This window comes from Nelusetta ayraudi, unplaced genomic scaffold (assembly GCF_046127955.1).
Source record: "Nelusetta ayraudi isolate G7.1 ecotype Tasmania unplaced genomic scaffold, CSIRO-AGI_Nayr_v1 ptg000060l, whole genome shotgun sequence".
In the NCBI taxonomy this organism is placed as follows: Eukaryota; Metazoa; Chordata; class Actinopteri; order Tetraodontiformes; family Monacanthidae; genus Nelusetta; species Nelusetta ayraudi.
In genome coordinates, this window is record NW_027466110.1 from 4,567,070 (window position 1) to 4,594,646 (window position 27,577).

The 27,577-nt window shown below is 46.2% G+C and overlaps 1 long non-coding RNA gene across 1 annotated transcript; it reads left to right on the plus strand.

Annotated features, from left to right (window-relative positions):
• Positions 1 to 1,858: 1,858 nt before the first annotated feature.
• LOC142897608 (uncharacterized) lies at positions 1,859 to 27,577 on the plus strand. The gene is made up of 3 exons (XR_012928466.1): positions 1,859 to 1,909; positions 8,482 to 8,584; positions 27,240 to 27,577. It is a non-coding gene; the product is annotated as an uncharacterized LOC142897608 (long non-coding RNA).

Genomic DNA, 27,577 nt, shown 5'->3' on the forward strand with positions numbered 1-27,577 from the left:
GCATCCTCATGTATCAATCTGTCAATCTGATATTTGTACGAGCACTATATCTGTCTCCAAAGATTCAATCTGGGGGAAGACCGCGAGCAAGTGGGGAATTCTGTGACTACCTTGTCTTGTTGAATCTAGATTTTACTGCACACTCTGTAGAGATGTGTTGGATGCACGGACGCTGTGGTTTTTATAATGTTGATAGGTGCCAAAATAATTGACCTTGATGCTTTGCTAATATTACTAATGATTACTTTTGCAATTTATGTTTTAGCTTTGCCACTCAGTCTTTCTCAAAAGGGAAATGTGGCTATTTAGAGGAAAAATAATCAATATTGAAACAAGAGTGACAACCCCAGCTTGTCACCATACAACGAAAGATCCTCTCAAAATATACTACTTTCATTGTAGCTATACCTTCACCATTTGCATTACAGTTTAATTCAAATATCTGTGCATTGATTTTCTGTAAAACCCATTAGTTGCCAAGACTAGCTTTGACCTGCTGGCACCTGTGGTTTGCACTGGCAACTGGAATCCTTATTAGTGAAAGCATGTCACTGTTTGAACATTCCTCTATGTCAACGTTACTGTGAGAGACAAAAATCACGTTGTGTCTGAACCCCCCCAACAACATATGAGAAACGCAAGAAACTGGCTTTTGGAAAGCAAACAAAAAGACTTTTGCTTGCTCAGTAATAGCTCTGAAACGCTGGCACTATTGACACAGAACTGGCTTGTTATATGAAAATTCAGTGGACACAATTTAATTTCTGTCAGCAGTCAGACTGCACACCCACAATGGATTTCTTTAATGCCCTTGACTCTGGCAGAGCATTTGTGTGTGCTAGAAACACAGTGTGTGCTCGACTCCCTCCCCTCCTCTCCTCAGTGTTTCTGCCCTTAAGGTGCATTTCATCCACATAGAAAATGAAGTTATATCTGAACTTCGACCAATAGTCTGGGTAGCCCAGGGGAAAGCACTGCGAGGAGCTGGCTTTGCTTTGACCACGCAGCGCTGCCTGCACGGTGCAGCACAATTCCATCAGTCTCCCTCTGTTCTTCACTGCCTCTAACGTCTGCATACATTAGCCAGCCATCTTGTCCATTTCACACAAAATGCTGAGGGGCAAGAGACCCATTTGAAAAAAATAAGAGGAAGAAAGAAAAGAAAATGTTTTAAAAGGGAAAAGTATTACAAATAATTATCTTGTGTACCTGCCCTTTTTATTTTATTTTATTTTATTTTATTTTTTTTATGTATAAAAGAGCCTAATGTGCATATTAATTATATTTAGCCGTTTCCTGTCAAAGCGGAAGTTTATTTTGAAAGGATACATAGGCAGTTGAGTAGCAGCAGGTGAGTCTCGTGTATAATCAATATGACGTGGAAACGTGAACGCTCAAACAGTTGAGTGTCATTCGAAAATGGCGACATTGTGAGTAAGCTTATATTTGTAGCCCTTAACGACTAGTTTATTAGTTTACCCACTGTGATGCGCAGGCGCAGTGAATTGACCCAATTTAGTTCTCGCTAACAAGCTAATGTTTGCTTTCTCAAAGGCCTGTGATCAGTAAAAAGCCTCTATAGTTAAACTACTTTCAAAAATATTTTAAATCTTCTTATCCAAGACGTTAGTGCCACCACACACGTACCAAATCTAATTATTAAATCGTAACAACTTGACAGTAGTTAGGGGGTCAGTGTTCAGAGGTGTTAATAATAATAACAATGATAATTCCGCCCTTCATACATTTAGTTGTGAAATTATTTTGGGATTTGTACAGTCATTAAATGCAATACAGTTACAGAACAAACCGTCTGATTGCAAAGTCACACACTAAAAATCCTTCCACACAATGTTGTAGACCATTGTCCTGGAGCAGCACGTTAAAGCCTGGATCAGAGCAAGAACCTGTGAGTAATCTTCCTTCTTGCCAGTTAAGTCTATGAAGTATCACTCATGAAAAGTGACTATTTCTATCACAACTGTCTGTCCTTCGCTTCAGTGATGATATAATCAAATAAGAAAATAAGGAACAGGGATTCCTCTGGAGGACCCCTATCTCATCCCTATGCACTATTTAATGCTGATTTTCATGGTGGCTACTTCCATTAGCATAGTCACGTACACCATATATACCAGCTATACCCATGACCACTTTAAATAAAACCAACATGTGTTGTTGATTTATTCATCCCGGTTGGTTCTCTCTGATTGTATAAAGCGCTTTGAGACGCCTTTGGTTGTGATTTAGCGCTGTACAAATAAAAGTTTATTATTATTATTCATTTCAATTAGTTTCTATGAAGCTCATGACTTACATTTCCAACTGGCATTCAACACTGTCATTGACTATGCATTTCAGTACCATCACATGATCACCGTGACAGCAATGCCAACAACTTGCAGTAATATGGCAATGCAGATCTGCAAATTGTTCTACATATTATTTTTGAATGAGGCAGACTGGAGTCATCTGCTGCAGACACATTGTAGATAATGATCCCCCCCCCCCCAAAAAAAAAGAAAAAAGAAAAAAAAGACAATACTATACTATCAGCGGTAAAGGAAGTTTCCTTTTTTACTGTAGAGCTGTGAAACCTCATTAAGGTCATGTTGCTAACCTTTTCTGGTAACATATACCCCGCTATAAATCACACCACCTGCCAGCGCGATGCTGCTCTACAAGGAACTATTACAACCACACACGTTTTTTGCTGTTTCAGTTCGAGGTGCACGTCTACGTGCATTTCAGTACAAATGTATCGTCGTCCATTAGCCGACCACCGTCACTTCCTCCTTCTCCCGCGGTGCCCTCTCGCTGTCCGGCTGCTTGTCACATGATGTGAGAGAGCCACCGAAGACACGACGCTCCCTCTCAGATCATTTGTCTTAATTAAACTTTCATGGAATGTGGCTCTCTCTCTGCTACAGTGTCTTGGAGCTCATAAATGAAACATGGTACTTTGTAGCATTACTCACAAAGTGCACCATGCATTGTTTATTTATGTCCGCTGCAACAAATGGTAAAGGCAGTGCAGGAGTGTGAAGTCTCAGCCGGTACCTGTGGAAACACTGCTGGTCACTTCAGAGTTTCAGCATGTGACTATGTGGCATTTGATAGACTGAGGTTGCAGAATTAGCTTTTTTTTTTGGGTGGGGCAGAATAATGTTATTATGATACTCAAATGAAATGTGACAATACTCTTATACTTTCAGAAAAGCAGTAATAATGATAATATGAGTGCTTTTATTTCTTGCACACATAATGTTCTCCTTTATTGGAACAAAAATAACAAAAGTGTAGACATTCATAGAGTTTTAATGTGCCTATAATGAAACTATATGGAGCATACATTTTTACCTCTAAATAAGCTTTTACTTTAACTTTTAGCAATATACCTTTTTGTCTCGTGTGTGCTACCTAAGCATTGAGAATATTTCTGCAGATAAATATATAATTTATAGTATTTTAATCACCATTCTCTTTTATTTGATATATGTTTGTCATAGACTGCAGGGGACTCTCCCATTCGTACTGTGTTTGTTAATCCGTTGGTGAAGCCCAGAGATGATGTATTCTGAGGTGGAGGAACTTTTATGAGGTGCACATTACAGGTGAGGGTCATTAAATATGATTAAGGGTGATCTAATGAGTTTAATCCCCACCTTTGTCTAATATTGGGCTATTACCTTCCTTCCAAGTAGCTTTTTAATGGTCTTGCCTTACAGCCTTTAACACGTATCAGCTAAACGTTCCCTGACCTCAATATCTTGGTGTGCTTGCATTAATTTGTCGGCTACAAGCTTTCGGTGTCATGCTGTTTCATGAAGCTTTGTGTGGCATGTCATGGCTACCTGGTTTTCCCTTTCAACTTTGTATATGTCACCAGTGATATGGGTCTCCTCCACATAGCATTTCCCATGGATCTTATTTGAAAGACATTGGCTGTGATGCTGCGATGTTGTGGATTGATAAATTACTAAGATTCCATTCATCTACTTCTGTCTCTGTCGGTAGAAAGGTTGCTTTCATGGCACAGAGTTTCCTCATTCTGTTGGAATTGGCCAGTTAAAACACTATCTATTGCTAAGCATTTGGAATATGTCAGAATTGATTGGCACTGGTGACTCTCGAATTGTGTCCACGTGATTGGAAACCTGAACTGATATGTTACCAGTTACCACATGTGTTCCAAAGCCCATTTCGCTGTAAGATCTGGGTAAAATTCATAAAAGAGATAAAAATAATTTCAATACATTTTGATGGAATAGATGGAATCTCATTGGAGCTTTTAATTTATCAAAAGCAGGTGGTCTGTGGTTCCCTACATTGACACAAAACTGGTTTCACGATTAAGGTATTTATTAATTCACCAATGAGGCTTAATGTGACGGACAATGTGTCTATTCTCTTCTTGTATGTTTCATCATTTATTTATATCAATTGAGAAAGACTGTGTGCCCAAATAGTACAAAGCAGAAAGTGAAAGTAGAGTTTGCTTGTATTAGAGATTTTCTGGCGCATAATGACCAAAGAGCAGACCCTCTGATTTTTTCGGTCCATCAGTCGTGTATCTGAATCTTTTTCCTCTGCATTGTGGCTGCAGCGAGGACCCCTGCTGCGGACCCCTGGTTTCCCTCATTTCATTTACTTTCCAGACGGGTGAAGGGTAAAGTCACTGCAAGGATGACGTGCCGTTACCCAACTCACATTGTTTTTAGGGGCACCCGCATGCGTCCACGTTTCTCTTTAACTCTGAGCGCAGGGGGAAATTATAATTAATCTGTTAATGACAGTCGGGGCTGTCATAAGCTCAGGGAGTGTATAATAAATTGCCGTAATAAAAATTAAGATTGCATGCATCATTGAGGCCTTCAGAGGGTTTGTTTAATGTAGTTACAAAAATGGTAGCAGCTGATGTGGCGTCCACTGCTCTACCAGGAGAACGCTAATTTCTGAGTGACACTTAACCTGCTGTAGCTCAACCGCAGCCGAGGGAGGTGAGAGGAAACCTAATGAGTTTTTCTTGCATCCCATTTTGAGAACCACTGAACTGGATGGCCTGGTTTGTATCCGAAAGGCAAACTTGTGATTGTTCATGGGAAATTAATTAAAGTACCCCCCCAACCCCCCCCCCCCCCACCACCTTCCCCCCCACTGAAAATCAACCCGAATGCTCGGTTCAAAGAAAAGAAATCTATCACGGCCGACGAGCGATTGGCCGCCATTTCGGAGGGTCTCAAACTTTAGACAAATCACCACGTCCTTTGGAAGTCACGTGAGGGTTAAAGGTCGGGCTGTTCACTTGTTTCCCTTCCTGTTCACTGGAACGTTTCTGCGACGTGCGACTGGGAGGCACGACGTATTCACAGCGGACGAGGACTTCCTCCTCTTTGATGAGAGACAAGGCTTCCTCTGTGGCCCAAAAAAAGCCCCATTAGAGTCGAGCCCTGAACCTCCGTAATGGTCGAACATAATGGCAAAACCTCGGGCCTGGTGTTTCTCCTTTCGAGTGTGGCATTCTGTGGGATTGGTTGGCTTCTACCTCTGGAGGATTGCAGCTGAATTTATGAAAGTATGACAAAGACAAACATACTCAACCCTTTTTGGATAATGAGTTCCTGTTTTCCTTTTGCATTGAAAAAAAAGGGCATTCGTAGCCTCCATTAAAAATCAAAATTGAGACACTGAGTACACAAAAATACCATGTGACCCATCTTCCACCAATATTCCTGGTCGACCACCAGCCACTCCTTTTCTGGAGACATCGAGGGAACCCATTCAAGCATTTGTTGAGGGTTTCTCTGCGTCGATGTGAATGCACCTGCTCTCCAGGTCAATGGCAGTCTGCTGACATACCAAACAGAGGTTGGCTGGCCGGCTTCCTGTGTCGCCGCCTTTGGTTATGTCACCTCCACCTCACCCCCACTTTGGCCCTTTCAACCAGAAGATATTTGTCATGGAGGAGACTCTGGGCCTTGTCTTTTGGTTGTGTTGTTTGGGACACAAGGGGCCTCGCTTTGGGCCCTCTGGCCTCCAGGCAAGCAGTTATATGGCACTTGTAGCCTGACACCAGTTGACACAGCAGAGTCGCCCAGGTCATCCTACAAAAACACGTCTCTCTCTCTCGCTCTCTCCCTCTCTCTCCTTTTAGACGAAGACAGCGAACAATGGAGATATTTTGGGTGACAGACAGCCCCATGGTGCTCTAATTGAGATTAAGCTCCGTTGTCTCGCCGAGAAAAATCTTGCCGTGAACTTTAAAGTAATAACATCCCCGTCCTGCTGTTCGGCGTGGCAGGAGACTTTGCTCCGTTAGAGGATGTGTCGGGTCGCATCATCTCCGGTGATCTATTATTTTTCGCATCTGACGAGCGCCTTTAAGTTCGTTATGGCCGAGATAAGTTGTAGTTTTTAACTAGGATCCGGTTAAACTTTTAAAGCGGGGGTTTGTCTCAAAAATACCTGTTTCAGCAGGTTTAAGGCTGTTGCCAGAAGTCCGTGCTGCCGAAACGCACACAATAAAACTCGTGAGGTGACTCTAATAGGGCCTCGGTGGAGGATAGACGGCCTCTGCGATCCGTCTCCATTGTTTTGCTTTGTTACCTTTCCCTCAAAGCCTCTCCCAGCCGATCGCTCCCACGGCTCCCACAACAATTATCACCCGCTCGTCCCACGGCCTGGTGTGACGACACCGCCCGTGTCCCGGTGTGTCTCTCCTCTTTTTATTTGCATTACTTTACTCTCTTTTTTTCGCTCTCCGGCTCCGCGTATAAACCTGTTATGCGTCGGCCACCCTGAATGATAATTACGGAAGCAAAGGAGCAATGGACTTAATTTTCCAAATTAAGTGAAACTTAATAATTCTCGCCTAAATCTTGGCAGTGATGAATGGCCTCGCGGGGCGGCTGGGCAGAAACGTCCACCGGCTAAACAAAGCGTAGCTCCTTTCAGAATGCCTCCGTCGAAATGCGAGCATTAGCCGGCATCACGTTGGAGTAAAACCGAGAAAAGCAGAAAATTCAGGTGGATCTCAAGAGATTTAAAAAAAAAAAACCCTGAATAAACAAATAAGCGTAATGAGTGCGGTTGAAGCAGCCGACGCCTGCCCAGCAGAGCGTCCACTTTTTGATACATTTAGGGGAAAATATAATCATTCTTTTTAATTACTGCACCTCGGCACTCTATTAAAATTCTAATTCACCTCATCCGCCCCGATTGATCTGTTCACAGTGGGCGGCCGCGGTGAAAATGCACTGTATAATATTCACGCCGGTACGCCCCGGTTGTGCTGCGTGTCAGGAGCCATCTCGCGGCGAATTCCTCACCCACCTTGGAGCGCAGCCTGTGGAACTGATGAGGTGAAGAGCATTGCTCTGCAGCTCGCATGCTAGTAATCACGGGACTGAAGAAACACATACATCATCTGCCACACAGGTTGGCGTGGCGAGTGAAAAGCCTTCGCATCACGTAAGATGTTGGACAAATGATGGCCGCTCGCGTGTTTGTCTCCCTCACAGATGGCCGTGCATCTTCACTGGCGGGGGGGGTAAAAGGAAAAAAAGCTGAGCCTGGCACTTCTTCCCCTCCCCCAATCCACTCTTCCCGCTCCCTATTCTTCCCTCCCTCCATCAGTCTTTTATAGCACATCCCGTTTTTTCTTCTTTTTCACCCCCCCCCCCCAATCCCCCCCACCGCCTGCCTGCCTCTCCTCTGCAGGAGGTTTGATATTGGCAACGCAGTTAGTGCCCTCCACGGAAATAACAGTGGAAAAGATGACATAAATTATTTGCCAATTGTTTGACACATGCAGGGCATTGTCCTTGCTATAATCATCAGCACTCTGTCACCTGAAGGTATGAACGGTGCCACTGCTGCTTTGCGCCTCTCTGCTAAACTTCTCGGGCTGTTTCTGGAGGGGGGTGGGATTCTGCTCCTGCTCCTCTTGGTAAGAGATACACAGTGCGCCTGTCCCCGCAGCTTCGGGCAGGGATGAATCACAATCAGCCTGTTAAATTGTAGAGCTTCTTCTGCATTTAGCATTTGCATATGTGCAAAAGCAGAAGGTCAGCGCAGTAATAATAGTAGCGAATGTAACCGAATCCATTTACCCAATCGGATTATGTGTTTTTTTGAGTCACACTTTTGGAATGATGTTCTCTCACTGAGGTTGAAGCAGCAGTAGATACTTAATACCATGGATGCATAAGAGGCAGAAGGTCAGACAGCCAACTGGTTCCAGGTGATATTAGAATAACCTTTTGTTTTTAATTGTCCCAATGGCAGAGCATCTTTACCGCCCCCACAGTGTTGCAACTTATAAAATGGCTTTGATTTTACTTTTTAACTGTTTAGTCCCTGATATTGGCTCCCTACTTCCACTAAGGCTGTTTTGAAATGCTTCGTCATGTCTATTTCAATCATCTCCATGTCTATTACAATTTCATTGCTGTTGATCCCTGCTTCATCCCTCTACCCAAGGCGCCAATGGATCTCAGCTCCATGATTAACCATCCCGTGTAGGCGCAAGTAAAGACAAAGCCTTCCTGCCCTCAGCGATAACTCAGAATACGGCAGTGCAATGGTGAGTCATGTCTGATATTCTTTGGCCAAAGTGGTTCCGATTGAAATAAATAACACATAATGGCTTCCATGTGTAAGAAACCAGTCAATGTGACAGTTAACCTTTTCTTCAATAAAAAGTACATTGAGACTGGCCAGAAATGCCTCAGAAATCATTAGCGCATTTAAATGCACAAATTGCTGTTTACTTGCCAGTGTCTTACTTGACCTTAATTGAGTTAATATCAGAATGTCGCCGTCCATGTAAATGTTCTAACTAGATTTAACAGGTTGTGCCAAAAATAATATTTTACAGCACTTGAATAAAAAAAAAAAAAGAAGCTAAAGCCTCAACTGATAAATCATCTTCTGTCCAGCCTTGCTGGGTTCGATCGACATCTGAAATGTTCACTGAGTTTTCCAGTTTCATTTCCCCAAGCAATGGAATTATATTTAGCAGCCAGTGCGGTTCCATTAGCAGCGGCTGCATGCATCTAAGAGAGAGAGAGAGAGAGAGAGGGATGGGGAGAGGGAGAGGGAGACAGAGGGAAAAAATGTTTTTGTGCATGAGTGTTTCACTTATTCTCAAAGAGCTCTCCAGTGTTGCTATGAAATACATTTTCGTTAGCCCATTTAAAGAGTGCCGCTCTTATTGTGATGCATCGTGATTCATTCCTTGGATCCACAGTAAACAAGCGAATCTCCAAGTGGCTTGATTTTCAAAATAGGCTTGTGCGCGCTGCATGCACAGTACACACAACGCATTATAGCGCATGGATATCGCAGTGCCGGATCAATACGTGATTTAGCTAGATGAAGAATGATGTGTAGCTCAGTACAGAGGAAAATACAACAAGAGATGAAAACGGTCCCTGCACATGAAAAATGCTCATTATCAATGGGGGAGGTGTTTTGTCTGGATGTAATGAGATACTGTCATGCTGTGGTACAGTGCAGAACAAGCAGCGCCACCCCTATGCAGCCTGTACCATTCTATAATGTCTTTGCCCTTGATCAGCTCCTGCTGCCTTCAATTGCACCGAAACCCATTATGAATTAATCACCTCATCTCGGCAATTTGCATAAAACACACACAGCACCATTTCCATTCACCTCTAACTATGAACTGGATTAGGAGAAAACTGCATTAAAGTGAACATTAAAGAAGAGAAAGCCAATTCAGCGCTGAGAGGCAGTAATTCTGCCAGAAATGGCAGCGGAGCAATTCGGGTAAGCACTAATAATAATGTATGCCTTGCAACCATATGCAGGGAACAACTTAGTGCTTTTGGGAAGCAAAGGCAGGATTTCTACCTTGAAGCACCAACGTTTCTTTTTATTGCTATAAAATCATCAGCATATTTTGCATGTTGCGAAAAATGGCTCCATGTTTTTATCATAGACCAAAACAAAGAAATTTGTGTTTGACCACAAAATGTAGCGGGATACTCACTCGTACGCTCAAATGATAACAGATCTTCCTAGTTGTGACGAGGAAACGAGCTGTTCAGAAACCGCCAAGTGTTTACTCAGACAACAAGAAGCCAGCCCAGGCGATGAGCGTAACCTGGAGACTGAAGATTGATCACAGCGTCCTTATTTAGACAAACTCTACTTTGAGAAAAAGGCAATTCATCTGATCTGTCCTGGTGCGTTTTCCCTATGAATCAGCAAAAACATAGAGGCCATCCTTGACTTAGATTGGAAAAAAAAGAGCATAAATCAACTAATTATGTTGTCAAAACAACATCTAGACTTTGTTTTTAACCCTCCCTTAATTATTCTTTTCCTATAGACTCCCACTTGCATCGCCTGCTGAATTTTAAAACACTCAGATTAAAAAAAAAAAATGCATCTTTACATTCGTGACCATCGATTTTTCTTTTTCTTTTTTTGCAAACAATAAAGAAAGACGCCCACACATGCATTGTGATGTGATGGAAAATAACAGAATCCAATATGCGCAGAGCGTAATTTAATGTCGTCTTTCTAAGTCCTTTGCTATAAACTATTAAAACATTTGAGGAAAGCAGGCTGGGGGGGGGGAGAAAAAAAAAAAAAAAAATCTGCAGTATAATTACAGAGTGATCCGGCTGTGTAACGGGCATCACGCCCGCAATGCTGCCTTTCGAACAATCTAGCCTGGCAGCGAGGAGCCCGCATTAACAACATAGCAGCAGTTATTCTCCCAGTGCTTTGCTAAATGTCACAGTTTGCATTTGTCAGATTGCAATGTATCACGTGGAGGGGGGGCAAGGGAAGCCCTCCAAGAAAGTAACCTTGAATGGCAGCCAATCGGCACGGGACCAATGGCCTCCCATTCCTCTTCCTTCAGCGCGCTGCACTGGCGCTGCACTCTACAGTATATTTAAACACATGGCGACACCCACGAGGAGGAGGAATAGCACCTGACCCCTTGAAACTGATATCCTCGCAAGCAAGCGAGAGGGGAAATTGTTTAATGAAGATGGATCACGGTGATGGCTTTACATTTCATTTTGTAACGGCAGGCATACGGCTTTATTACAGCCAGCCCTCACCTTTGTCCTCTCCCTCTCACACAACACACTCAGGAGGCTCTGTGTACTCACTTTGTATTTTGGATTTAGTGCCTTTTTTTCTGGGAAGACGTTTGCATGCGTCTATGTATTCGCCACCTGAATGTTAAAATCTAGCCACGGCGTAAAAAAACCCCGCCTGGCTGGCTAAGTCGACGGGGAAATGTCGGGAGAAATTCAGCCCAGTTCCAGCTGGCCACATTGTTCCTGGTCTAGCTGCTGTGTGTGGTCTCCTGTGAAATGATGTCCTCTATCAGCATTGAATGTCACAAGCCCTGCACATTTATGGAATAATTGGACTCCCCACAGATGGAATGGAAAGAAATGGATCTCTGGTCTCGTTTCCACCTTATTTAGATGGAATTCTCCCCGGTATACTGCATGCCGGAAGCAGAATGGACCAGTGCAGGTGAAGATGTCCAGTTAGGATGTTGTTGCATGTTGGAGCACAGCTTCTGATTGGTGGGTAGACTCATTTTAAAAACCATGAATTCATTATTGTATAACCAGATAGTTGTTCAATGTTGCATCTGTCACAGTTGTGATATTTTACATTAAACTATGAAGCAACCTAAAGAATAATAATAAAGTTGTAGTACCCATTATTATTATTGCGGCCATTGGCTGATTGAGAAATCCCAGATTGGCCTTGACAGGCGTGCACATATTGGAAGTGACAGGGACTGGCATTACTGTAACAGCCCTTTTTGCAATTAGCTGTGTGTAAGTAAGTCAATATTGCAATGCAGCAAGACTTAAATGAAGCTTGGCAGATAATTTACCAAGACCCAAAGGATTTGAAAAATGTTATTAAAGGCTAATTCGGTTTTTTGCACTGTTGGTTATTACCGGCTGACAGTGGCAACTCTAGTTGTGTGCAGAATGAGTCAAATGCCCTCTTACACATCACATGTCAGAAGAACTGACAATTTGTTCCAGTTAGAATAGTTTCTCCATCACGTACTGACATAATGTCAGCCGGTAGACAGAGATTTGTGACAGATTGATTGACTAGCAGCAAATGTCTCACCAGAAACGTTGAGTGTTTGCCCAAAGTCAACTGAGAAACAAGTACAAGTTTTAGTTCAAACATTGGTTGAAGCTTTGGAAGCCTCTTGTTTGGGCAGGCGATGTCGGTGCTGGTGCTCCTGTGCTATCGTGCCAAACTCTTACAGTGATTGGGCATTGAGAACTGGTTACATTGCGCTATTAATAACACCTTTGCAAAGCTGGAAGGAGTGTCACAACAACACATTTCTTAAGCGACTTAGAGGAATCCTGACTATCAGTATAATTGCAATTTCAGTGTGACAGACAGTTAAAACTCACAGTCATTCATTTTGCACACAGTGTTATAGAGCGTCAGGGATGGTGCAGAGTTTGTACCTTTGAACTCGGGACCAAAGGCCAAAGGTTCAAACAGACAAACATGCCCAAAGGCAAAACCAAAGAAAGAAAGAAAAAGGAAAAAAAAAAGAACCCTTCTCACCTTCAGATGACAGGACTAAAATGCATCAGCAGTGCGGTATTTCCCTGAAACCGAGCAAGCCACTGGCTGTATTGAATATTTTTACATCACAGAGAGAGAGTTTAATCCACTTATGGCACAAAACATTCTGAGGACTTGAGGCTGTGCTTCGACAAATTCAATTTACCACCATGGGTAATTCATTTTTGTCCGGCGTATTGAGATATAGATGGACACGGAGGCACGCTAGTTCCTCGCACGGCGGCGAGTGGGGTTTTAGGAAAATGCTATTTGTTGTTGCAGTCATCAAAAAAACCTCCAATCTCGCTCTGATGTGGAACCACGGGAGCGTTTCTCTGACGCACTCTGATACACCAGGCGGGCTGCGTTTCAGCCGCCGTTATGCTGACATCATATGGGCTCTCTGTCATCGTGTTCATAAGTGCGCTGCAGTATGCGCGCCTCGGTATTAAGAAGGGGGCAGTTGAATACTTGGAGGAGTAATTAACGGCAAACCAGATGGGGTTTGAAAAGCTTGTGGTTCACGTTGCCGCATCCGTCTGCCAATTTGCAGGGACTGAGGGATCGGCCGGGTCAGTGTGCAGCGTCCGTGCATGGGGGGAGCGCTGCTTTTTGACTTCCATTTTGCTCCGCCGTGGACTGCTTTCCCTCCGGTCCTCGCTAATGACGCCTCGCTAATGCTGCATGGAAGTGAAGTGCAGAGCAGAGCGGAGCAGAGCGATGTAAGCGGAGATGGGGGAGCCGCTTGGGTGAAAATTAAAACACGATAATTGATAATATTTCAGTGTGGCGTAGCGTCATTTCTCCATTTCGTGTTAAGGAGGATTATCAATTGAGTGACGCTGGGCAGCCTTAACGTACGAGCGTTGGACCCTTTGGTCGGCTGAGCGCGGACATAATGGCCATCCAGGGCTGGATGAAGCAGATGCTGACTATAAAAGCGGTGCTCTCTGGAATACTGGGATACAAGTGCAAGACCTACTCGTATAATTAAGTCAGTCCCTTGCGGTGACGTACCAGTGTAGAATGGAATCACTTGTAACAATGTGGTTAAAACAGACTTGAAAACGATGACAATCTGATTCGACGGTTAGTCATATCAAAGATGTGTTGTTTAACTTTGGTGCACAGTTGATATTGTGGAATGGAGGAGCTGCTGGCCCCACCTGCCCTCTGTTTGGAGCAAAGTCACAGTCAATGTAGGGGATAGCGTTGTCGGCTTTAGAAATGAACCTAAAACTACACTGAAACATTAAACATAGTGCCGGTGCAAAATTGCATTAGTTTGTTGGTAGACCAGGGAGTCTGCAGGGACATTAGGAAAATTGGAAGGCAGTTAATAATGTTAATTTTTAACCATATATACATTTTATGTCTTAAAAATGTCTGCAGCGAATTTAATTGCGAAGACTGAGTAATACGACACGTTGACACATTCTGAAGCTCTGGTCTGCCCCGGAACAGACTCACCGCGGCTTCTTATTTCAGATGGTCACGGAAGTCAAAGACAGATAGGTGGTCTAGATTAGAAAAAGCTGTGTGTGTCTCTCTTACACAAATAGGGAGAGCCGAGCAATAGGCAGCGTCTGAACGTGCACTTTCATCCCGGTGGGTTTTTTTTTTCCTTGCCTACGGCGATGGGAGTGGATGACCTTTTACTGTCAGCTCCCAACATGACAAATTACAGAGGCTGGATGACCGTGTTTTTGAGGAATGCGAGAGTTCACCGCCTGGTCAGGCCGCTAGCAGGGCAGCGGACCTCTGCGATGGAGACAGATGTATTAATTGATAGATAATAGTCGTAGACGCATGGACTGAGGGAGATTCACTGTTTGGTTTTTTGTTTTGTTTTGTTTTTTGAGACCAGAAACGTGATAGCGAGGCTGTGAGCCGGCGTAGGGATTGAACGGGCTGCCTTCCCTCAGGGAGACCGGCGTGGAAACTAGATCATGTACCTGACGTGAAGAGCCGTGTGGATGAACCTCCTCCGAGCTTCCAGTGGCTTTGTCTGAGCAGAAAGACGAAATTAGGTGAAATCATTGCGGCACACAGAGTTCTTTTTTTTTTTTTGGCCCCCACTCCCCGTCGCAGGCTTGCGGTGAAATCCAAGAGGGTGTCGGTGACGCACGTGTCCTGGCTGCTGATCCAGAAGGTGACTCGTGTGCTCTGCTGTGTTGCGTTATGTCAATGCCCTGTTTAATTGGAGAGCAGTCGGACAATCTGACCTCATTGGGCCTGATCCCTCCTGTCCCTCCAAGCCAAAGGTGGGCATGGAGGATGGATGAAGTGTTTTGGTGATGCACCTCATAGTAGAAAAAATATATGATGGGATATGTGGAAAACATGTGCTTTAATGCCTATTGAAAATAAACAAAAGCGTTGCAAAAGTGTTGAAGCCCCACAATATTTAACTCTTTATTGAAATGTCCCTTAAAACACTGGGAAAATTGATGAAATACAGCTATTTTATGACTTACTTACTATTAATATAATTTCTCCAAGTTCGGCGAGCTGGATTGAAAAGCTTAACGGGCCGCATATGGCCCCCGGGCCGTTGTTTGCCCACGCCAGCTCCAAACCCACGCTCTCGCAACTACATCGCTCACCAGCCTGTCACTCGGCCCAAACCACCACTAAGTTTTTTATTCTACCGATTACATATGAACAGTGGTTCCTTTTATGCGATATACCCACCTGATGCTCACCTTATTCATAGCTTTTTTTCACCCACCCGCCTCCTGCCAGGAGTTGCAGTGAGGTCGCTGATGCATTTAGTGCTGACCAGACTGATGCGTGTGCACGATCAGGGTCAGTCGTAAGGCACACTGAGGGCTTTTGTTCCTCTCATCAGATGCGCAGCCATGTGGAAATCATTACGTGTTTACGCGCAGCGTTCATCCTGTCCCCGCGCAGATTGGATCGTTACGTATTCCTTATTTGCTCAGCGACACCGCCGTATTATGCAAATGCTCATTGTAATGGGTTTAGGCCCATAGACCAAATATAAGTGGCGCGGTTATTGCAACATTGCGGTGTAGCCAACAGTTAGTGAGCTGAGAAAATGAAGCAGAAATGGCCCATCCGTGTTTATGGAACGAGGCATTTGGCATCGGGGTGAAAATGGCTGTTTTATCCCAAAGGTTTTTAAAGACTCGCTTGCAATCACATTGCTTTTCATAAGCAAAAAAAACTCCGCTTTTGAGTCAAGGACACTTACTCCTTTTGAATTATTAGCACTCTGATTATAACCTAAGCCTGTGGCGCAAGACCCACCAGGAAGCATTTTATTTAGCTGATTTCTTTGTCGTAAACAGCTTTGCAGCAAAAATCAACAACGTACCTTCTGGTCTAATACAAAAGTACTCGCATTTTACTGTAAATAAATTACAAACGGCATGATTGCAGCAACACACTGACATTGACAGCACGTCGCAGACTCGAGCGCACATCTGGTTGTGATTTTCGCCACTGAAGTGGAAAGACACACTGTAGTCGACAGGGCTCGGAGTATATCGAAACAAATGTTTAGCGAATAAAATCTCTCATGCAGACTCAGGAGGCTCGACCACACTGTGGCAGCATTACTGATGGCCACCTAGATTCATGTCCGGCCACTCGAAATAGAATAAACAGCCAATAAAACATCAGTCTGAGAATCCCCTGACAGCACTTTAACATCATAACACTTTCGCCAAAGCTTTTATTGAAAACTTGAATATATATTCCACCGTTTTTGCTTGTATGTAGCTGACCGCAACGTGTCCAGACGAGGCTTTATGGCCGTCAGCTTGACACGGCGTGTCTTGGCGCTCCTCGTGGAGCTCAGCCTGGCTCGCTGAGTGTTGAGCATCTTGCATTGCGGGGAGATCTGGGGCTGATTTGCGCTCGTCCATTGCTTACACAAACTCCACTTCCACCTAATCACTCTGCCTTGACAACAGTAGCCAGAGAGCATGTGGAGCGTATGCGTTTTCCGCCCACGGAGGAATTCTCAAGGACTTTAACCGTCGCTCAGGGAGTGGTATTAGTGAAATTTTAAAAGAATAATTCCCATGATAACGTGATTAGTCGGTCATATCAAGTTATGTAATGGGATTTACTCATTTTGCGACGATAAGACATTAAAAAATAATGTCCAAATAAATCTCATTACCTGGATTATTTTATTTTTCCAAAACCAATCAATTAAAGGATGTTAATCTTCACATGAGTACAATGTAGTGCAAACTCGAATAAAACAAACAGAAAATATTTCGAATCGATCATCCTATAAATCTATTAATTATTTTACATGCAGTCAAATTTGAATCTGTCAAAAAAGCTAAATCTTCCCTTTTCTTGAAAGCAACAACAGATCACTTTCTGTGAAGTTAATCCTTTTGACCCTTGCTGTTCCTACAGTATTTAACCCGGTGTGTATACAAAGGATTTTCAAGGGGATTACTCAGGTCCTTAATAGGGGATTAGCCAAATCCTCATGTCGCCCGCCTCAAGTTCTGTTCCACGCAGGGATTAGACTATCAGCACTGAAGACAGCTGGTGAAGAGGGTGATGTTTTGGAGCACTGCTCGCTTTTTTCTATGCAAAGAACTCTTCAACAATAGAGCCCAAGCCACTTTGTCCTGATATTAGAACACTGGGGCGTATGTGGAAGGAAACCATTTCTATTTTTTTTTAGCTCAGAACATTTCATTTTATTGGATAAAGTGTCTGATTACAAGCTGATGACAGAATTACACAGTCAGTCCACTGTGTGGTCTCTTGTGGTCTTTATGTGTGTGCCTATCCTCCACACAGACTCAGACGATGCCAGACTCCCCCTATAGGAATCTAAGAGTACTTCATTCCAAGAGGCAGCCCTGTCACAACTACTGACTGGAATGTCTCTTGTGGCTGCGTCAGTTTCAGTGCTGCAAACTTGTCTCTCATTAAGTCACGGCACATTTTGTGACACAGAAGAATAACACGTTTTGTTCTGATGGATGATTTAAATCTTCACAGAGTACAGATATGAAAACACAGACAGTTTAGTGGCCAAGCTCAAATTGCTTTTCATTATTTTAAGAGGCACAAACTAAACTTTATAAGATTCAGTTTGCACTGTATTTAACTGAAAGTTCATTCTTTTGATTCCTTTAGTTTTTGCATTCTGTTAATTTTATATTTACTGGTATGAATGCTGAATAATAAGGAGAATTTATTGAGGACAATTTTAGTATAACACTGCACCATAAATTCATGGTCAAAACCTGAACATTGTAACAGTAGTGTATGAACAATACCAGTTTAAGCTATAAGTATTTAACTCTATATTTAACACAAAGGTTCAACACTAAATGGTATTTTCATGCAGAATAAAATATTTCAATATAAGATCCAGATTGAATCTTCGCTATCACTACTTCACTACTATATGTCACAAGAATTAATTTGCACACTCACTCAAACTTCTCAACTTTTTAAAATGAATGCAGGGGGCCTACAGTGCAAGAAGACACGCATTTCCCAGTTGCATTACATCACATTAGTGATTTCCATTCTTAGGCTGTCCTGTTGTTGTTCTTGCAACCGGACCAGAGGTGCAACCAAAGGCCAGCGCACTCGTCATTGTTTCCTCCTTGAGAAACGCAAACAACTCGATTTGTTTTCGCGAGCTCCTTTTTTTTGAGGCATCGCCGCTCGTCGACGGACATGTTCGCAGAATTGGGCGCTGTGCTTCGCCTGTGAGTTTGAGCAGAGATGCGGGGAGGCTGACAGCGCTAATGGCTGTAAAGATAAGTGGTAAGAATGTTGACTCTTGAGAAAGCCACAGGCAATGGAAGGGGATGAAAGAGAGAGTTCACCACTTAGGCCGCTCCCTCACAAACAAGAGGGGCGCAACTAGTATTTATCGGCTCCCCCGCGCCTCAAATCCCGCCCGTTAAGCACCGCTCAGCGGAGTGAGCCTGGGCGAACTGCGCTTGATGCCGTGTTTTATCACTTCATGTCTTTCTATTAACGCCCCTGGCTGTTTGCCTGTAGTTTCGCAGCCACACTGAGGCATAAACAAGCGATTTTGAGCGCTTCTCTGCCATCTCTCTCTGTCCTCTCCTCCTCCCTCCATCTGCCTCTTTCTGAGGTGGGGCCAACGTAAACAGCATGTTGAGCGCTCTCAATCACAGGATCTCTCAGAGGAAGACGGATGGGGGGGGGGGTTGTGGGGGGGAGGGGGGCGGTGCCCTGACATGGTCAATGCTGGCCAGGCCTGGGCAGGGAGGGGGAAGTGGACCGCTGCTCTATCATTCTAGCGCCAATGGTGGGGTGTGTGTGTGTGTGGGGGGGTCCCATCTATCAGGGTGGTGCGCTAGCATACCCAAGTGTTCCTACTTGACATAAATATTTGCATGACACGGGCTGACAGTGGGGGGAAGATCCTAGCGTAAGTCATTCGAAGCCATCGTGAGCGGCGCTCTCGGTGGCCGCCGACACACAGAGACAGACAGACGGACAGACGGAGGCTAAGTAGAGAATAATGGCCGACTCCTGGCCGGCCAGCAGCTACAGTTACAGAGACACCGGATCATTCTGTCATCACGTTTTTTAAACAAAATGTCATCCGCGGCTATTAGATTGTCATTCTTAGCCGCTCTGTCACATAGCGCTGCGAGAAAAGTCTGGTGACTGATCGCCCTCCACGCCGGATTGCCTCTCGGCTCTTTACGTGCCTTTTCTTTTTTCCCACGTACTTCACCCTTTCGCCCGAGTGCAGCACACATCACTCTCAATTGTGCTGCCTCTTTTTTTCCTCTCTCTCGCTCGCACAGCATGAGGAAGAGCCCTCCTGTTATTTTTTGGTGTATGAATGTGTCCGAGAGGTGTTACGCGTTGGCGACAGGCCTATTCATTTTTGCTCGCGTCCGTCGACACCTACTGTATTTAAGAGGAAGCCCCCCCCCCAACCCCCGGCTCTCATGCCTCGCAGGGGCCCAGTTTGTATCCGCGTGAGTGTTTCCTTCGTTTACCGGGCGAAAAACAAACCCACAAACCAGTGTTTTTTTGCGACAATCTCTCTGGCAAAAATGCGTTTGGCCGGGAACCAGAACATTTTTTGCCAGGCAGGTTTTCCCGCTGGGCTCCTCGACATAAATCTACTTTTAATAGCAACCCCTCGACACGCACGCTAGTTAGTCAGAGGAGCCTGAATGCGAAGGGAAAACACTTAAGATGTTAAACTGGTGTTAATTGAGGTAAAAAAGGGGGGCTAAATAGATCTGCAAAACGGTTCAAACATGTTTCTTACACGCGTGTTAATCTGAGATGTTTTCAGCCCGGTGTGAGTCTAATTGCCGTCGCCTGTTGCGGGGGATTATTCAAACCAAGTGGGCTGCGGCTCCCCTAAATCTTTTGCGGAGACGATGTCACAGTGGTCAGTCCTGACTGTGATCAAGATGAGAATTATTTGTATGCGTCGGCGCCGCATCCCCGCGGAGAATTATCACTCTCGCTGCGAAACAATGGAGCTGATTTATGAATTATGACAATACGGAGACACTCATGATTATTGATTGGTATTGTTAGCAGCTTTAAAAGAGCCATATGTCTTCATCTTCCGCTGTGACGCACGTATAACAAATAAGTTTAGCACACTGTGAGTGCCGAAAACCCAAAGGGGACATTTTGAGGTTCTGATGCACATCGCAGGGTTACTTCATTACGTCTCGCGTCATTATAGCGAGATTCTCGCATGAATTAGTGAAATGAATGAATATAAAGCATTTTCTTGACAAGCACATCCATAAAAAAAAGAGAGGGAAAAGTTTGTTATTGAAATGAGTGTCTTATCAGACAGGTGTTTGATTGCTGCGCCATGATAAATACAATATCGTAATACACTTATAACTTTTTACACGGTGAGGCGACGGCATGTGGTCCTGGGAGGCCATGGATCTTTGTCAGGCCTCGATTCCTGCGGGAAATGTGTTTATGAAAATAATCTATTGTCTATTTGTTTTGGATGGTCACAGGCGGGAGGCTGCGGCTTCCTCTCAAGGTTGGCCAAGTTGCCGAGATGAATGGCCGCTTCAGACGGCGCTCGTATGTCAATGTTTACCCCATTAGTGACAGCTCCGAGGCAGGAGGCCACTTAATGTCGTCGGCCGAGTCTCGGCCGTCCCCGCACGTCGGTTCAAAAGTTCAGCCACTACCTCAAGGGTCTCATCGCATTCTCGCCACATCTTGGCTTCTCAAAGCCCGGCGCAGAGACGCGGCCTGTCAGGAAAGATACCAACACCCGAAAGAAAAAGAAGACAGAAAAGATGGAAGACAGGTTTGGAGCTGGGGGCCTGTCAGGCCAGCAGGGGTGCCTGGATGCCTCATGGCTCCTCTGGTAAGGAGGCCTGGACGACGGAGCCTCATATTAAAGGCTCCGCAGCGGGCCGGGGTCCAGCTAGAGGAGGAATTGATTGTTCTGGAAACTGATGAAGCCCGGGCACAATTAGATTGCAAGGCAGCGCTGTGAGGTGAGAGAGCAGCCTGGCCCTGCCTCGCCATTGATTGATGGTAAAATAATAAGCGGCGCGTATTAACTACAGAGTTCAGCACCCGGTTAAGGTGGGCCAAAAATTGGTGGTCTTATTAGATTCTGATATGACTCAAGATGTAAAGAGATTACGTTGGTTTTTTTCCCCTCCTCTGGCCGCGGTGGGTCTGGATAGTCATTTTTACGTAGCCGGTTGCAACCGTGTTTTGCTGCTGTCAGTGGTTTGAAGTCACCAGGGCACTGGGTCAGGAGTCACGCCGGGACATAACTGAGTGTTATTCCAACACTCCTTCACCGGCAGAACACATGTGAACTTTATTCAAATACGATCAATCACGGCGAAGGTCGCGCCAGGTCCCCTGTTTTCTCATATCTCCTGCACTGCATCATCGTCCTTCTGCCTTCCAGAAAGCAGGGGGGAGGGGCCAGGTGGGGGAATCCGTTGTTCATTTTTGCCCGACCCGGAAGATGAATATCCTCTTTAAGAGCTCGTCGTGAAGTCTGAGCAGCGCGTGCGTGCCATTATTATAATATACGATCGGAGAAACGTGGTAGTTTCTCGCACAAAATCCCGTCCGGACAGTTTTTGCATAAAGATCAGCCGAACGCGTTTTTCCTGAAGTGTTTCCTCAATCCGCACTTACAAAACAATTTCCCACCCAACCCCCCACATCCCCCTCCCCCGGCTCAAAGTGTGTAATCCCTCTCACCATTTGTTAGCCGGTGTGCGTCTCTTCTGTTGCAGAGGCCGGGCCCTGCTGGCAGTGTCGGGGTGCGCGGGAGGTGAGGGGCTCACGGCGGCGGCGGCGGCGGCGGCCTATCGGAGCTCGGGGTAGGGTGGAAGGGGGATTTTGCCCTCATTTATCTCCATTTCTCGCGGGCGCGATGTCTCGTAATAAAGGCTCAAGTGAAAATGGTGTTTATCATCGGAATGACAACATCTCCCAGATGCCGCGGAGAGAAATCTAGAGGAATAGATAACGCATTACAGTAACAGGTCCTTACTCTGCGGAGGATCCAATTAGGGCGGCCTTACATCACGATAATCTTGGCGGAGGTGGACTGGTTCATTTAGACGGCTGGATAAGGCGGCACGGCGAAGGAGGTCTGGTTCAGGGGGGATTGGGGTTAGTTGCAGTCAGACCTGCGGCCGTCTACCGTGGGGAGCTTTACCCCCTAGTGGCTCCAGGGAGTAATGCACGCCTGGTTTGCTTTTAATACACAGTGTGGAGTGTTTAATTGCTGATTACTGCAACAACAAAAAAAAGTGGTAAAATACTCAACAATGACTGGACTTTTTTGGAGAAGACGGCATCCTGGCAGCTATTTCAGGAAGTTTCTGCTGCAGCGAAAGGAGCTTTTTTTTCTCCTCCGAGCAGATGTTTGTCAGTGGAAATGCTGCTGAATAGGGTGTCGCCTGGACACCGCTGGGCCCCTGTCGGTCTGTTCTGGTGCGGTGGTTTCCTGCCTCTCAGCATTTTGCAGACTGGGCCCTCTAGGGTGGGTGTCGGGTGGTACAGAGATGGGTTGTGGGGGTGGGGGGTATGACTGGGCCGTGTGGAGCTGAGCTAGTCGCTCACACCGTTCTGCAGCAGACGCATCACTTTGCTGTCCTTCTGTCTCCCTCCCTCACTCTCAGCACGACGTGGCAGCGAGCCGGATGCCACCCCCCACCCCCCACCCCACCCCAGCCACCCGTTAGTCTGCAGTTTCTGACGCCTCGCGTGTCAGAGCCGACGACCGCGGGGCAGGTGCACGTGCTTAGCCACAAGGGCAACGTGGACGTTCACGCGCCCTGCGCCGACATAACAGTTTACCGCCCAGTAGCTCCAGTCTGTGTTTGGCTCTGTAGCATTAACACGGCCGTGCTGTGATTTATTGGTGGGGCGGTCGGGGGTTGCTGGGTGAGCGAGCGCTTTAAGGAGGTAAAATAAAGGTAAAGGAGATGAAATGTGAAAACATTCGGACAGCGTGTTTAATTTCCACGTTGCAGGCCCCGCATTATACCATCTATTTCACTCCAGTGGGGCAGCCTCGCACAATTATCTGACTGCATGTTTGGCCTTGGATGACAGTCTTCTGCAGAAATAACGGCTTTAAGCTTCCCACTAAATCTGATGCTTTGTCGGACCTTCCGTGTGTTTAGAGGGCGATGAAGAGCAGTGGGTCTGTGGCACGGTCGCCGAGGGTGGAACAAACACCTGTCACTCGTCTCAAACCCGGGGATGGTTCCACTGCCCTTTGTGACATCACACATGCTGCATTTCCAGAACACTGTGTTAAAAATAGGAGTAAGCAAACAAAAAAGTAAAAGCTGGACTTCAGTGTGAGGCTAGAGACGTACATGCACATGCAAATAATCTCAGATAAACAGACACATCTGACGTTGTGCTTCCTCCAGGCTGATTTGTCTATAAATAGGACGTGAATACTGCGGCCGTTGTCTTTCGCGAGTCGGATAATTGCATTTTTCTCGTTTGTTCTCTTGAAAGCATAGTTAATTAACTGTACACAATTTTCCTTATGTGGGTGAGACACAGTAAAGCGCCTGGAACAACGGGACTGTTTGTGGAGTGCGTTGCAGGGCTCATGTGAGCAGCCTGCGGTGACTGTCTTCTCTCTGTGCTGCGGGCAAAGCGCTCGCATTGTTTGTCATGAGCATGAATGCTGACCTCCGGCCTCTCGCCGCGGCCTCTGCAACCCCCCCGAAAGTTCACAGTAGGGTCAGAGGGTCCATGCGCCTCCTCCATGGACACTGTGTTGATGGAGGCTCTAGCCCCTCCCCCGCCTGCTCTCACGCAGCCCCTGCCTGTCAGTGGCTCTGCCTGTTTCAGACAGACACAAACAAACACAACCCGGTCACGACGTGAGAAACGGGGCTCAGGAAAAAAAAAGAAAAAAAAAGCTGCTGCTCCAACGCTGTGTGTCAATAGCCCCAGAAATATCAGTGTATTGCAGAGACGCGGCGGAATTACACTCACGTTCAAAAGTTTGTGGTCGCTGATTGTGACTTTTGCATTGAACCCTATTCCAACCACAGCTTCATGAAATAATCTGCTAGTGCACGAAAATCCACCAGGATGTGCACAACACATATGAGATGGCTTTGACCGTTGTTGCCTTGACTGTGTAATTGAATGTGGTTTTAGAGAATGAATGTCAAGTTTGTAATATGCGGCCATCATTACAGAAGTTTCATCAAGCTTTTGAAATAGCTAAAAACTCTAAACATTAAAAAAAGAACTTGGATCACAATAACACTTCGTTGTGTCCTAAACCATAAAAGAGTCAACAAAGCATCATGGTTTAAATTTTAGGCTCTTTAAAGCAGCCTGCTTTTAGTGTGTTCGCACAGAGTTTTGCACACTTGGAATTTTCTCAATCACTTTTAATTACACGTTGGAAAAGGTTTTCATTCAACAATAAAATGTTCCCATACTTGTTGAGCACATCTTGACTGAATTTCGTGCACTCGTAATGATCGCAGATTATCTAAAGTGATTATTTCTGAAAACTGGTTATAATGGAGTTGAATGCTAAAATGACCACAAACTAACAAATGCTGGCGCAAATTGTTTCCATTTCATTTTATCACATGAATAAAATCGGATTTCAGCCGTCGTCTTAAGAACGGGGGGCCCGTGGCGCCGTGACACGGTGATCTATGGGCCCCGTTTACACTGGGTGTCACCGCGTGGCGTTCAGGTGCTCGGCAGCTGGCGCGGATTCCCGCGTTTTCACGGCGCTCGGCAAATGGGTTCGGCGCTGGTCGCGTGAGAGATCACATGCTGCTCGGCGCGACATCCACCACGTCCTTTGCGTGAGATATGCAAACGCGCCACGCGGAGATCATTTTCGTTCAGCGGAGCCATTAATTCTGCGGATCTCCTGCTCCCACTGATTTCAGTATGTAAATTATTTTTGCGCGGCGGTGATGGTGGCGGAGGGGGTTGTTTGGGGATGAGATTAGGCCCCGTGTCATTCGGTGCCAGGGACGATAATAACGGCCGCCGCCGCCGCCGCCGAGATGGCTGTTGACACCATCACTCATGGATCCTGCCACGAGCATCAATCATCGCTGGGCCGCGCGGACGCTCCGAGGTGAACGAATGTTTCACTTTGGAGTTCAGAGCCGGGTCACGGAGAAGACGCGCACGAGAGACGCACAGCAGGAAAACAAAAGGACTCCAAAAGGAGTCATTTTTCTCTTGTGGTTCCTTTTTTTTTTTAGGTTTTTGGAAAAAGTATATTTTTCAGACAAAGCTCTCTGTCAGTGGTCACAGGCGGCCGGCGGTGGTAACCCAACCTCTAAGGTTGCAGTGTTACGGCCCGCTGTCTCCGCACAGCAAATCCCAAATGACAGATCCGACCTCCACAAAGCCGCGTTGTGGTTTCACCGCGTCTCATTTTTCTGCCCCTCTGAGAAACTCTGCCATGGAGACGCACGTAGTTCATCCACGCTGGGAAAGCGGACGGTGCGGCGTTGCGTTTTTTAACAGAGCCGTCGTCTGCTGACGAGTTGAGCTGGAGGCCCGGGAGGAGCGGGGATTCCCACTTTGAACGGTGTCATCTTTACAATGTGCGCTGGCAAAGGTGTGAAAGGGATCATTAGTCGTGCGGCGGCGGAAGTCAGCCGTCTTGTCAGCTACCTGCTATTTACTTCCCCTCATTACTGTACGCTGGCTGGCGCTGGTGGGAGTGTCAACATCATTAACATGGCTGTCATTAGTCCTGTCCCGCGCTGCGTGGAGGAAGTTAGAGTCCCGGGGAGAAAAATGAAGCATCGCGCTCACCACCAGCATCTCTGCCGCCGCCGCCGCCGCCGCTGCAGTTCCTGCAACTGTGGGGCTCCAACATTTGGTCGGACTTGATGGGAAATGGGCTGCCTGAGGAGAAGAGGCAGGGGTTCGGCGTGCTGAATTAAAATAACTCCCTGTGAGATGCATCATTTGTGCGGCAGATGCCCTCCGAGAGGCAGACACTCAATTTGGAGCAACGTAGAGATGCGGCACACAGTAACTAGACTTTATTTAGAACAGAAATCATCTGTAAATTGTGTAAACATCTTTTTACTTCTTGACGGCAGATGTGAGACATGTAAAATTATCATTTAAAATCCATCCTTTTATCCATCCATTTTCAGTACCCGCTTCTTGCTGAGCTCAGGGTCACGGGGGTCTGCTGGAGCCAGGCAGGGCGAAGGCAGGGTGACACCCCAGACAAGCCACCAGTTCATCACAACAACAACAACCCTTTGCACTCACATGCACACCTAAAGGCAATTTAGAGTTTCCAATTCACCTCACATGCATTTATTTGGAGTGTGGGAGGAAGCCGGAGAACCCGGAGAGAACCCGCACAGACTCAGCGAGAACATGCAACTCCACACAGAAAGGTCCAAGGCCTGTTTGCCAAAATCTTTATATAAAATAAGAGAAGACTCTTTCAAAAAAAGAGAGAAAAAGAAAGTAAGATCCCAGTTGTCTCCAGATGAAACACACCCTGGATGGCCCCCTTGTTTCTGTTGGCTCCCCCACCATCTCACTCTTGGATGGTACCTACGGCAGGAATCCCAACAAACAGGATCCTCTCTCACACCTTGTCATCTGGCTGCCCTGCATGGCTGGATGTTATTGTAGCCAACTTCAAGGCCTCCCCCGGCAGCTGCAATCACTTACGGCAGTCTGCCCCGGCAGTGCCTCAACCCCCGAGTGCCCCCGACTAGTTTCCCATCAGCCCTTGGGGGGGTGGAAGATCTCCTTGCACTCTGTCTCAACCCTCCCCGCTCCTTTGCCTTGCCTCGCTGGGACTCTCGCCCTCCTCGCCCTCCTCGCCCTCCTCGCCCTCTGCAGAGGTGACTGAAGAAGTTGGACCGCCGGGCCAGGCCGTGCACCACGTCTTCCCCCGTAGCAAACTGCGAGTGGATGGCACACAGCGGGCTTTCGCAGGCGGGCCGGAGGGTCGGAGTGGGCCGGCCTGCTTTTTTTCTTCTTCTTCTGCTTTTTTTCTTCCGGAGGCAGGGCGGCCGTCCAATGGCGAGCGGCGGGATCGCCTGTGTGGCTCCTCTGATTTACGGCGCATCATTAAGTCACCGCATTCCTTCCCCCTGTAGGCCCAGGTGGCGGCGGGGGCCCGAGGCCCCGGACTCTCAGGAGCAGAGCGGCGGTCTCTCCCTCTCTGAGGAGCGCAGCGCAGCCAATGAGAGCAGCTGCAGTCCAGTGGAAACTAACTTCACAGCAACAAAGCCCTTAATGCGATACATCCCAGCGCCCTGCATGTGTGTCAGTGAAGCTCATGTGTTGGCCTATTTGTGGGTCTGCAGCCAAGTCTTCATTCCACTTCCTCCGTGTTAGTAAACACAAGAGAGTGCAGCGGCCAGAGCAGCGGCAGTCTAAAAATAGAAAGCCATTTACATTTGCAGGTGAATTTAAAATAATAAACTGTCGGTCA